The sequence below is a fragment of the Macaca nemestrina genome, chromosome 18, assembly GCF_043159975.1.
Source record: "Macaca nemestrina isolate mMacNem1 chromosome 18, mMacNem.hap1, whole genome shotgun sequence".
In the NCBI taxonomy this organism is placed as follows: Eukaryota; Metazoa; Chordata; class Mammalia; order Primates; family Cercopithecidae; genus Macaca; species Macaca nemestrina.
The window spans coordinates 74,130,960-74,143,502 of record NC_092142.1 but is presented as its reverse complement, the minus strand read 5'-3'; the positions used below and the strand labels follow the sequence as shown (position 1 = coordinate 74,143,502).

The following is a 12,543-nucleotide window of genomic DNA, read 5'->3' as shown; positions in this document are numbered from 1 at the left end:
CCAGGCCCCTTTGCAGCTTGTTCTCATTTCCACTCGGGCTTCTCTCCTGATCTGTCTCTCTCCTGAATGGATTCCTACTGATGGCATGTAAGGCTGAAAAGAAGGATATGGTATTGCTGAATTAGCTGTTTTTTCCCTTCAGCCTTTTTCCTCTTCCCAAAGAAAAGTTAAATTCAGATATGCTCCCACTTCAATAGTTCATTAGTTTTTAGTTTGTCGGAGAATATTCTGAAGGATTTTCTTTTTTATACTCATAAGAAAATGTAAATTCCAGACTTCCTGCTTAGAGTCAGACATTCTTTGCAGAACAGCAGGGAGGAGAGTAACAAATCTTCAGTGAAGAGGGAAAGGGTGATAGAGAGCATTCATATTAATAAAGCAGGAAACCCCACAACCTGCTCCTGGTGTGTGTGCCTGCATGTGCACGTGTGTTACTCGAGTAACATGACAGGTTTGGGTGATGACAGGATCCCTAAGACTGCATTCCATTTCTTGCTGGACCAGCTCTGTGGCCCTGACCACAGGTCATTTTTCTGTGCCTCCATTTTCTGGTCTGCAAATGGCATGAATAACACCAGTACCTCCAACGGGTGGCGTAAGCTAACAACACACCCGGCGGGTATGAGTGCTAGTTTATGGCAGGTCTCCCACTCTAGGCCTCTAATGTGGTGAGAATTCATAGCAGCAAAGACCCGACTGTCAACAGTAGATGGTTATGGGCTATGGATCTTATTACTCAGAAAGGTAGTTGACAAGTTAAATTTGAACACAGTGTCTATTCACATCCCCTCTGATAAATAATTCTTAAGTGATTATAGAGCATTTCAGGCCAGCGTCACAACAGGCAGCCTGCGAGGTCTTAGTTATGGTCCCAAATGGGACATAAGAATAACAGAGGAAGGTGGGCGAGGTGGCTCATACCTGTAATCCCAGCACTTTGGGAGGCTGAGGCAGGTGGATTGCTTGAGCTCAGGTGTTCAAGATCAGCCTGGGCAACAAGATGAAACCCAGTCTCCACCAAAAATACAAAAAGAAATTAGCCAGGCATGGTGGTGCGTGCCTGTAGTCCCAGCTACTCAGGCAACTAAGGTGGGAGGATCACTTAAGCCCTGGAAGTTGAGGCTGCAGTTAGCCTAGATCATGCCATTTCGCTCCGACCTGGGCAAAGGGAGTGAGACCCTGTCTCAAAAACAAAAAAAGAATAACCTAAGAGCTGCCAGTATTTTGATGAGAGGACATCCACACCTTCAGGAGGTAGCAGCCAAGATTTGATGTGAACGTCCTCCCACATGGTACTCTCTGGCTTATCATCCGTCATTCACCACCATTTGGCAACTGTTTCCCTAACTTTTCTCTGGAGTTCTGAGTCCCTCTTCCATTGCGTTTCACAAAGTTCTTCATCTTAGCAGCCAGTATCTCAGCAACACGTGAGCTGGCGCTCTCCCTGTTTGAAAAATGATCTGGAATCCAATAGAATGAATGGTGCTGAGTTCGTGGTAAGTTAGGGTTTTTCTTTTTAGCCAGTGTTAACACCTGTGAAGCCTAAGGGATTAAGACAAAAGCTGCAAAGCCTGCTGGGTTCTTCTTACAGGTGGGTTTGCTATTCCTGTTTTGCTCCAAGCCATGAAGAGAGAAGTCAGGTGTGTCAGTGAAAGTCATAGCTGTGTGCTTGGGCCCTGCCTGTCTTGTTCAGGATCCAGCCCCCACACAGGTTTCTCCATCTGTACCTGTGTTCAGTTAATGTCACAATTCTGGAGAAATGTTGGTTCCTTTCTGCTGTCTCTTGACTGGTGCCCCTTTTCCCAGCAGGGTTGCTGCCCACATCTGACTTCCACACAATCACCCATTACCTTTCCATGAGTCTTTTAGAAAGCCCCTCTAGTCTAATCTTTTTTGACAGATTCTGGCTGCCTGTCAGGGAATACATGGCTATTTGCATCAATCCTGTTACAGGTGCCCTGTTTCCCAATTTGTAGATCCCTACTTCAGAGTCTCACACTTTGCCACTTTAAACTGTGCTGTTTGCCTTGACTTCAGCTGTCACTCTCTTGATCTACATGGAACCTCTTTAAAAGCCTCCTGTACTGACCTCACTTCATCTCACTAATGAACTGCTTCCTCTGGCTGATACATATGCATCTGTGTGTATGTATTATGTACACGTGTGTCATCTTACAATGAGAGTTCATATCAGACTTTCATTTATGTCTCAGTGCCCATAGCTGGGTCACTGAACTACCTCTACCTGTAGGAAAGGCTGGAAAAGTGAGTGTCATGGAAAACAGGCAAGGATGGGGGTAATTAGGAGTATGTAGTAGGTCAGCCAACCAGTGTACCTGGCACACCCAAGTCTTTGTTATAAACCAACGGGCTTTTCTCTATTTGTTCTTTAAAATTGTCCCAGGCTGGGCACAGTGGGTCATGCCTATAATCCCAGCACTTTGGGAGACCAGGGCTGGAGAATCACGTGAGCCCAGGAGTTTGAGACTAGCCTGGGCAACATAGTGAGACCCCATCTCTAAAAAAAATAAATTTTAAAAAATTAGCCAGTTGCACTGGCACATTTCTGTAGTCTCAGCTACTCGGGAGGCGGCAGTGGGATGATCAGTTGAGCCCAGGAGGTTGAGAGGTTGCAATGAGCCATGGTCACACCACTGCACTTCAGCCAGGGCAACAAAGAAGACTCCGTCTAAAACAAACAAACAAAAAATGGTCACAGAGAGGCAGATAGGTAACTAGGTAGGTAGATACGTAGGTAATAAGATTAGACTAGATAGGTTAGATTAGATTAGGTGGTCCCAGAGTGAGACCCCATCTCAATAAATAAAATTGTCCCCAGAGGAGTGGGTGGGGTTTATTGAAGCTGAGAGAGGAGTATTTTAGATTTATTATACTATTCTCTCTACTTCTATATAGATTGAATTTTTCATGTTTTTTAAATTGTCACAGGGAGGCCAGGCACAGTGGCTCACGCCTATAATCCCAATACTTTGGAAGGCCAAGGTGGGTGGTTCACCTGAGGTCAGGAGTTCAAGACCAGCCTGACCAACATGGTGAAACCCCATCTCTACTAAAAATACAAAAATTAGCCAGATGTGGTTTGCACGCCTGTAATCCCAGCAACTCAGGAGGCTGAGGCAGGAAAATCACTTGAACCCGAGAGATGGAGGCTGCAGTGAGCCAAGATCGCACCACTGCACTCCAGCCTGGGTGACAAAGTGAGACTCCATCTGGAAAAAAAAAAAGGTTGTTAGAGGCTCTAAGGAAGGACTTTGATGTGCTCAGGCTGTTCTAGGAGAGTGTGGGCAGCCTCCCAGGGCTCACCTCCCCACCCTGCAAGTCTCACAATGGCCATGAGTGTGGTAGAGGGGACCCTGGTCCAGGAAGGAGGTCCTCTCTGGCTCCTAAGATCCTGTGCCTGTTTTTCTTTTTTCTTTTCTTTTCTTTCTTTCTTTTTTTTTTTAGACAGGGTCTTGCTCTGTTGCCCAATTAGTGCAGTGGCCTGATCGTGGTTCACTGTAGCCTCGACATCTTGGGCTCGGGAGATCCTTTCACTTCAGCTTCCCAAGCAGCTGGGACCACAGGTATACGCCACTGCACCCAGCTAACTTTTTAATTTTTTGTATAGATGGGGGCTCACTGTGTTGCCCAGGCTGGTCTTAACTATGCCTGTTTTAACAACTTGGAAACCAAGCTTTGCAAATTCTATGTCACCTCATCTTCCCAGACTCTGAAGGACTTCCTTTGGCCCCTTCTTTTTACTCCTTACTGGTGTGGATCAAGTTCAAGGGACAGGGGAACTGGCCAGCAAGACAGGGTCCTTGGGCATTGGCAGTGGGTATCTGCAAATGGGTGGCTGTTTCTTGTACGTGTAAGCCAGGCCCCAGGAGGCAGGAGTCTTCTCAAGCCCTGCCTGACCATCCCCAAGGGCTGGGTGCTGTGGCTGCAGAATGGAGCAGGCCTTTGGCACCAGCCAGTGACCCAGGCAGAGGACCAAGCAGGTGGGTGTCCATGGGGGTGCCAAGATGGGGATGGGCCACTCTTGGGTATTCCTGTTGGTCATCTGTGCTGCCTGAGCCCATCTGTGCCCTCAGTGGACCTACCTTCTCTGCCAGCATTGCTACCTGTCCCACCCTCTTCCTACCTCATGCTCAAAGGACTGAGCCTCCTCAGCAAATGCCTGGCCTTTCTCAGTGGACCCACTGAGACCAGGCTGATGGGTGGGACTGATTAAAGTGTGTTTGCCTTCAATCAAGAATCACCTTTTCAGCCAGGCACGGTGGCTCACACCTGTAATCCCAGTACTTTGAGAGGCTGAGGCAGGCAGATTGCTTGAGGCCAGGAGTTTGAGACCAGCCTGGGCGCTATATACTTGTAGATATAGCAAGACCCTATCTCTACAAAAAAAAATTGAAAATTAGCTGCACATAGTGGTACGTGGCTGTGATCCCAGCTACCTGGGAGATTGAGGTGGGAGGATCACTTGAGCCCGGGGGTTCAAGGCTATAGTAAGCTGTGATTGTGCCCTTGCACTCCAGCCTGGGCGACAGAGCAAGACCCCGTCTCAAAAAAAAAAAAAACACCTTTTTTTAATTACAAGTCTGATTTGAACCATGACAGACACTATCCTGCCCAAAGTGACTAATATTTTATCTGGCTCTCACATCCACATTTAGTGAAAACTCATCTATCTAACTCCCAAAGGAAGTGATGTCCCTTTATCCAGGAGTTGGAAATTGTCAAGGAAACTGTTTGCAGGAAGTGGGAAGTGGAAAGAGTGAGTCAGTGCTAAGAGGTGTTTGGCAGCCTTCTGCAGGGCACAGTGCTTGTCCCCTGCTGTGGTGTGAATGGCGGACAACGACAGTCCAAGGATACCTTAGCTGGTCCTGCGGAGTCCAGAGACTCCCCTGGAGTTGACTTTCCTGGCCTTGCTCTTGTCCTCTTCAAGTCCCAAATGGGTGTGTCAGATTTCCAGGGCATCTGGCACCTTCTCATTACTGAAAAAAGCTGTCCTAAAACAGGATAATGTCAAAAATAAAATAAGCCTCTTGATGTGCTCTGCTCACCTATTTTCTGAGGAACGCAGTGCTCTAATTAGGAACTCTGCATAAGGTCTCTAGGGGCAAAAGGGGACACATTAAGAAGGAAATCCTGAGTGAGCTGTACACTGTCAGCGCCCATAAAAAGGTGCTGGACTAAGGCCTGACAGACACTTAGCTGGTACCTGACTTCAGAACTGGGCAGTGCAGGTTACTGAGTGGCTGGCACTGCAAAGGCCAGGAGACCTCCCGGGCAGGAGTGGAGTGATGGTGCTTCTGGCATCTGGGCAGGGACCAGGAAGGCCAGTGACAGGCTTTCCAGGTGCCATGCTGCCTCGTGGCAGGAGAACAGAGGCGGTGTGGTTGGTGTGGCGAGATGGGAGTGTGTGGTGTGGCGTAGTTAATGTGGTGTGGTGTGATGTGGTCTGCGGTCTGACACGGGGTGGTGGAAAGGGCCTAGAACAGGCTTTCAAGAGCAGTCTTCTGCTTTTTGGTATCAGTCCTTAGCCAGATCTGGAATTGCTCAGGCATATTGGGTAAGACTTAACGACTTTTTTAATTACCAAAAAGCACAGGTGAACAAACAGGAATTGGGCTGAGAATGGTGGGCTCCTGGGAAGGATCAGAAGCTTTTAGCTTCATCAGCAAATGATCGGTTGGTCCTGTGTGCCAGGTGCTTCCTGGCATGCTATCTTGTTAGATCCTCTGCCCTTTCAGAGGAGGAAACTTTCCTGAGGTCATCCGGTAACACAGCCAGGGCTGCACACACATGGCATGGCTGGGGGGCAGGATGTGGGAGGGAGCAAGATTAAACAGCCTCTCTTCACCCCCTGGATCCCAGCGCCATGTTGGGAAGGAAAGACCTGAGCGCAAGGAGACAGAAAAACCAAAGGTTGAGAAGGTTCTTGCAGATGAAGAGAATGGCACCTCCCTGCTGGTACCGAATTTTTGTGTCAAGAGTTCACTGAGATGAGCTCAGCTGAGGCACCCTGGCCTCAGCTCTGGTACTGCCCAGTCTAGGGCAGCTTCTGACCCACTCTCTGCAGAGGAGAGGGTGCTGGTGAGAAGTCCTTACCTAGGACTCCAGCCTTGCTTCAGACAGGCCTAGTGGCCAGGTGTCACCCACGTCTAAGCTCTGCTCCATGGTCACGTTTCTGTGCTGAGCGTTTCTGAGTGAAGGGTGTTGCCCTCTTCGCTTTGAGACACTACCTGGGGTTAGGGAGTGAAGAGAGGAGATGCCCAGATAACTGCAGCCACTTGGTGTGTGGGAGGTTCAGCAACTCAGGGACATTGAGTGCCACTCCCCTGCCCCGCCTTCTCTGGGTTAGAGATTCCCGTCTTGGCCTCTTCTGCTACTTCTTCTTTTGAAACAGAGTCTTGCTCTGTTGCCCAGGTTGGAGTACAGTGGGGCGATCTCAGCTCACTGCAGCCTAAGCCTCCCTGGGCTTAAGCAATCCCGCCACCTCAGCCTCTTAAGTAGATGGGACTACAGGCATGCACCACCACGCCTGGCTAAGTTTTATATTTTTGGTAGAGATGGGGTTTCACCATGTTGCCCAGGCTAGTCTCCAACTCCTGAGCTTAAGCAATCGGTGTGAGCTACCACGCCCAGTCTGCTAAGTCTTTTTTACTATTGCTTTTGTTTATGCCCTCCTAGAGCAACTTAAGTCCAAAAATACTACCAGATGCAATCTTCGTGCACAGCAAGTTGACCCCAACAAGGAAACTGGGATGGAGAAGTCCAGCAGGGTCACACCACAGAGCCCCTCCTTTGGGCCTCTCTCCCTGCTATGCAGCCAGCTTTCATTGTTTGTGGTCTCAGAAAGCTGATGCATAGGCTGAGTCTGTGCTCATATAAGGTACAAGGTGGCTGTGCTAGGGAGGAGGAGGGAGAGAAACTAACATAAGGAGAGTGCTGTGGGGTCAGACACATGACTTGACATCCTGCCTCTAACCCTCCTATCTCCAGGATCCAGCTAAATCCCTCCACCCCTGCGTCTTGGATTCCTCACCTTGGAAAGGTTGCTGAGGATGGTGAATAATCCTGCTCTGCCTAGCTCACAACACTTTATTAAGTGAAATACACCATCCACGTTACTGTAATTAAATTGTGCCTGTGAGTCCTCCTTCCCCAAGACAGCCAAACTTGCAGGAGTATAAATTAGTGCCACTTTACAGAGCACTTTGGCAATGTCTAATAAATCCGAAGTTGTACCTGACCCCGGATGCAGCAACTGCACTCCCGAGATACATCTTGGAGAAGCATCAGCACGTGCACAAAGAGACAGGAGTACAGGTTAAGTACCCCTCGTCTGGTGCTCACTTTGGCAGCACATATACTAAAAAAAAATGGAATGATACAGAGAACATTAGCATGGCCTCTGCACAAGGATGTGATATGGTTTGGCTGTGTCCCCAATCAAATCTCATCTTGAATTGTACTCCCATAATTCCCATGTGTATGGGAGGGACCTGGTCGGAGATATTTGAATCATGGCGGCGGTTTCCCCCATTCTGTTCTCATGGTAGTGAATAAGTCTCACGAGATCTGTTGGATTTATCAGGGGTTTCTGCTTTTGCATCTTCCTCGTTTTATCTTGCCTCCACCATGTAAGAAGTGCCTTTCGCCTCCTGCCATGATTCTCAGGCCTCCCCAGCCATGTTAAGTCCAATTAAACTTCTTTTTCTTCCCAGTCTCAGGTATGTCTTTATCAGCAGCGTGCAAATGGACTAATACAGGATGACATGCAAATTCATGAAGCGTTCTATTTAAAAAAAGAAAAAGTATCCCTTACTTGAAATGCTTGGGACAGGAAGTGTCTCCGATTTCAGATTTCTTTGGATTTTGGAATATTTGCATTAGACTGATCCAGCATCCCAAATCCAAAAATCTGAAATCCAACATGCTCCAATTAGCATTTCCTTTTAGCATCATGTTGGCACTCAAAAAGTTTCATATTTTGGAGCATTTTGGATTTGAAAGCTTAACCTGTATTGATAATTATAAAAACTTGGAAACTACTGTAGAGGAGGAAAAATTTTTCTTCTACTCTATTTATTTATTTATTTATTTTACATGTACATAGGTGTCCTCACAAGAAACATGAAGACCCAAAGAAACAAGAGTTGAAAGCTCATATACTGGGTTGGGCAAAGAGTAGTAAGTGTGACAAGGTGAAAGGGCCTGAGCTAGGGGAGTTACATTCGTTGGAAAAGTGGGAAGATACAGGTTTGTTAACAAGGTTCGTACAGATTTCTCTCAGCCTTTAACTTCCCCTCCTTGGTGATAAGAGCGTCTCTTTCCTTCTGGTATAAGAAGGATACATTGGGTCAGGCGCTGTGGCTCACACCTGTAATCCCAGCACTTTGGGAGGCCGAGGCGGGTGGTTCACAAGGTCAGGAGATCGAGACCATCCTGGCTAACAGGGTGAAACCCCGTCTCTACTAAAAATACAAAAAAATTAGCCAGGCGTGGTGGCGGGCGCCTTTATTCCCAGCCACTCAGGAGGCTGAGGCAGGAGAACGGTGTGAACCCAGGAGGCAGAGCTTGCAGTGAGCCGAGATTATGCCACTGCACTCCAGCCTGGGCAACAGAGCAACACTCCATCTCAAAAGAAAAAAAGAAGGATACATTGGCTGGGCATGTGGCTCATGCCTATAATCCCAGCACTTTGGGAGGCTGAGACAGGCGGATCACCTGAGGTCAGGAGTTTGAGACCAGCCTGGCCAACATGGTGAAACCCCATATTTACCAAAAACACAAAAATTAGCCTGGCATGGTGGCACACGCCTGCAATCCCAGCTACTCGGGAGGCTGAGGCAGGAGAATTGCTTGAACCCAGGAGGCAGAGGTTGCAGTGAGCCAAGATTATGCCACTGCACTCCAGCCTGAGTAATAGAGTGACACACTCCATATCAAAAAAAATAGGCCGGGCATGGTGGCTTACGCCTGTAATCCCAGCACTTTGGGAGGCCGAGGTGGGCGGATCCCAGGGTCAGGAGATCGAGACCATCCTGGCTAACACGGTGAAACCCCTTTTAAAAATACAAAAAATTAGCCGGGTGTAGTGGCGAGTACCTGTAGTCCCAGCTTCTCGGGAGGCTGAGGCAGGAGAATGGCGTGAACCCGGGAGGTGGAGCTTGCAGTGAGCCCAGATCACGCCCCTGCACTGCAGCCTGGGTGACAGAGTGAGACTCCATCTCAAAAAAAAAAAAAAAAAGGTTTCATTTCACATGACAATTTCATCTGTTTTTAAAGAAAAAGAAGGACGGTCAGAGTGTCCTTACACCTGTTTTTCAGGTGCCTTTTCTTAGAGACAGGTTCTTACTCTATCTCCTAGGCTGGAGTGCAGTGGTGCAATCATAGGTCACTGTAGCCTCAACTTCCTGTGCTCAAGTGATCTTCACATTCAGCCTCCTGAGTAGCTAAGACTATAGGTACATATCACCACGCCCAGATAATTTTTTTGTTCTTTTTAATGACAGGGTCTCACCATGTTGGCCAGGCTGGTCTCAAACTCAAGCAATCCTCCCACCTCGGCCCCCCAGAGTGCTGGGACTACAGGCATGAGCCACTTCACCAGGCCACAGGTGCCTTTAACTCAAAATAGTCAATAGGCCAGAGTGGCATATTTTGGGGTGGCATGTTGTGAACACCTTCACAGCCCAATGCCTGCCAGGAGAATGGGTCAATTGTAAAGCAGTCACACAATGGTATACGATTTGGCAGTGAAACGCACAAGGTGGCGGCGATGTGCATCAACACAGACGAACCTTGTAAGCAGCATTGATGTAAAAATCAAATTGTGAAAGACCTGCTGTACAATCCCAGTTGTACAGATTTTAAAACATGCAAATATAAAGGTATTGGTTGCCCACCCTTGTGATGTATAATTCTATACACTTTAAAATGGTTTTATGTTCTGTGGGTCAGAACATGCATGTATGTATATATATAGTGATAAACCTTAAGCTCAGCATAGAGGAAGTCTCTTGTGGGGTAAGGAAGGCCATATGATAAGAGATCAAAAAAGAGCTTTGGGCCAGGTGCGTGGCTCATGCCTGTAATCCCAGCACTTTGGGAGGCCGAGGCAAGAGGATCCCTTGAGTTCAGGAGTTCAAAACTAGCCTGGGCAACATAGTGAAACTCCATCTCTGCAAAAAAGTAGGAAAAAAAAAATAAGCTGGGCATGGTGGTGCACACCTGTGGTCCCAGGTACAGGAGGGTGAAGTGGGAGGATGGCTTGAGCCCAGAAGGTGGAGGTTGCAGTGAACCAAGATCACGCCACTGTACTCCAGCCTGGGCAACAGAGCAAGACCCTGTCCCCCCACTAAAAAAAGGAGCTCTGGGCCAGGCGCAGTGGTTCATTCCTGTAATTCCAGCACTTTTGGAGGCTGAGGCAGGAGGATCCCTTAAGCTCAGGAGCTTGAGACCAGCCTGGGTAACAGCGAAACCCCATCGCTAAAAACAATACAAAAAAAAAATTAGCTAGGCATGGTGGTGTGTGCCTATAGTCTCTGCTACTGGGGAGGCTGAGGTGGGAGGATGGCTTGAGTCCAGGAGGCGGAAGTTGCAGTGAGCTGAGATCACACCACCGCCCTCCAGCCTGGGCGACAGAGCCAGACCCTCTGTTAAACAAACAAAAAAGGAGCTTTATTTACAGCTGTGGTTTTATATCTTAAATTGGGAGGTAGTGACACAGATTTTTTTTTTTTTTTTTTTTTTTTTTTTTTGAGATGGAGTTTCCCTCTTGTTGCCCAGGCTGGAGTGCAATGGCACGATCTTAGCTCACCGCAACCTCCACCTCCCGGGTTCAAGCAATTCTCCTGCCTCAGCCTTCCGAGTAGCTGGTGTTACAGATATGCGCTACCTCGGCCGGCTAATTTTATGTATTTTTAGTAGAGACAGGGTTTCTCCATGTTGGTCAGGCTGATCTCAAACTCCCGACCTCAAGTGATCCACCCGCCTCGGCCTCCCAAAGTGCTGGGATTACAGGCATAAGACACCATGCCCAGCCGTGGCACAGGTATTTCTTATATTATTCATTATATCTATTTATCTGAAATATTTCAAGATAGCTTTGTTTCGATGAGAGATGAGCCTCACCTCAGAGAAACGTGCGTCACCCCAGTCAGCCTCCTTTTTGGAGGCCCCAGGGAAGAGCAGCTCAGGATGGATAGGTTGCCATGGTGATGGGCTTGCTGGGCATCAGGGAGCTTTCCAGAGTGATCTCCTCCAAGTGGCGTCTGGAACATTTCCCAGGAGATGAGTGACTCACAAGTAGCCTGCCAGGTGCCCCCCTTTCTTTCTCTAAAAAGCAGGTTTTGAGGGGCCGGGGAAGCCAAGGGGGCTGGGCTAGGCCACGTGCCCCTCCTCAAGCAGCTGCACAGTGGGATTGCCCCGCCAGCTGACGATGCGAAACTGGCTGAGTCAGTCTCCTCCCAAAACATGGCTATGACAGATGCTCAGAGGCAGGGCATGAACAGGCCATATGTTAGAAGGATGCTGCACAGGCCTCAACTTGTTAGATGCAAAATAAATGGTTCCTGACCTGGATAAATGAGCTTGAAATGTGAAGACACCAAAACGAATTACACTCAATGTCTGTATTTTCTGGCGGAAGTTATGGAGTTGCCTGTCTTCAAACTGCCCCATATGCTGTGCTGTCCCTGGGCCGGTAGGCCCAGGCTGTGCCTTGAACCTCCTGTGAGTGCCTTATCTCAGTAGGAGGTGTGGCCAGATCTCCTGAGGGTGTGCAGGAGTCTTACTGGGCAGAGCCCTCCTCTCCCAGGCCCACTGAGCAGCCCTGTTCATCTCTGAATGATTTCATGCCTTCTTCCACTGAACACGTTTGCATTATAACCTGGGCCTGCCAGAGTTTGAGGCACCCCAACTGACAAATGGAACACATTTTTTAAGCTCACTGGATGCCTAAGGGCGCTGTCTGCAGCAGGCTGAGCCCTCCCTGTATCGAACACCCCGTCAGGTTGTCTCTAGCAGGCTCCCAGTTTTGTTACCACTCTGCAATTGTGCTCCATTATTGGCTCCTTGAATTTGAAGTTCAAGGTCCTGAGTCATGGGAAGGAAAACCTGCCCATCTCCCAGTCACCATTCCCCCCACATACCAACAGGGTCCGGCGTGTGCCCTTGAGCCGTCTGTAGACAACTGAGCTAGAGACGACCGGAATAAGCATTATCATTATAAAGGCTTATTTTGTCTTTGCTGTGCAGTGGTATTTTCCAAAAAAAAATTGCAAATACCCCATGTGTTGTAATAAAAAAAATATGACTCACCCCTGTAATCCCAGCACTTTGGGAGCCTGAGGCAAGAGGATCATTCTAGCCCAGGGGTTCAAGACCAGCCTGGGCAACATACCAAGATCCCATCTCTAAAAAATCAAAAAATTGGCTGGGCGTGGTGTCGCGTGCCTGTGGTTCCAGCTACTTAGGCGGCTGAGGCAGGGGAATCACAGCTGGGAGGTCAAGGCTGGAGTGAGCTGGGAT

At 48.4% G+C, this 12,543-nt stretch overlaps 1 non-coding gene across 1 annotated transcript; it reads left to right on the top strand.

Moving 5' to 3' along the window:
* Positions 1–7,354: 7,354 nt before the first annotated feature.
* LOC112428308 (U6 spliceosomal RNA) lies at positions 7,355–7,466 on the top strand. Its single transcript, XR_003020345.1, has one exon. It is a non-coding gene; the product is annotated as a U6 spliceosomal RNA (small nuclear RNA).
* The last annotated feature ends 5,077 nt before the right edge of the window (positions 7,467–12,543 follow it).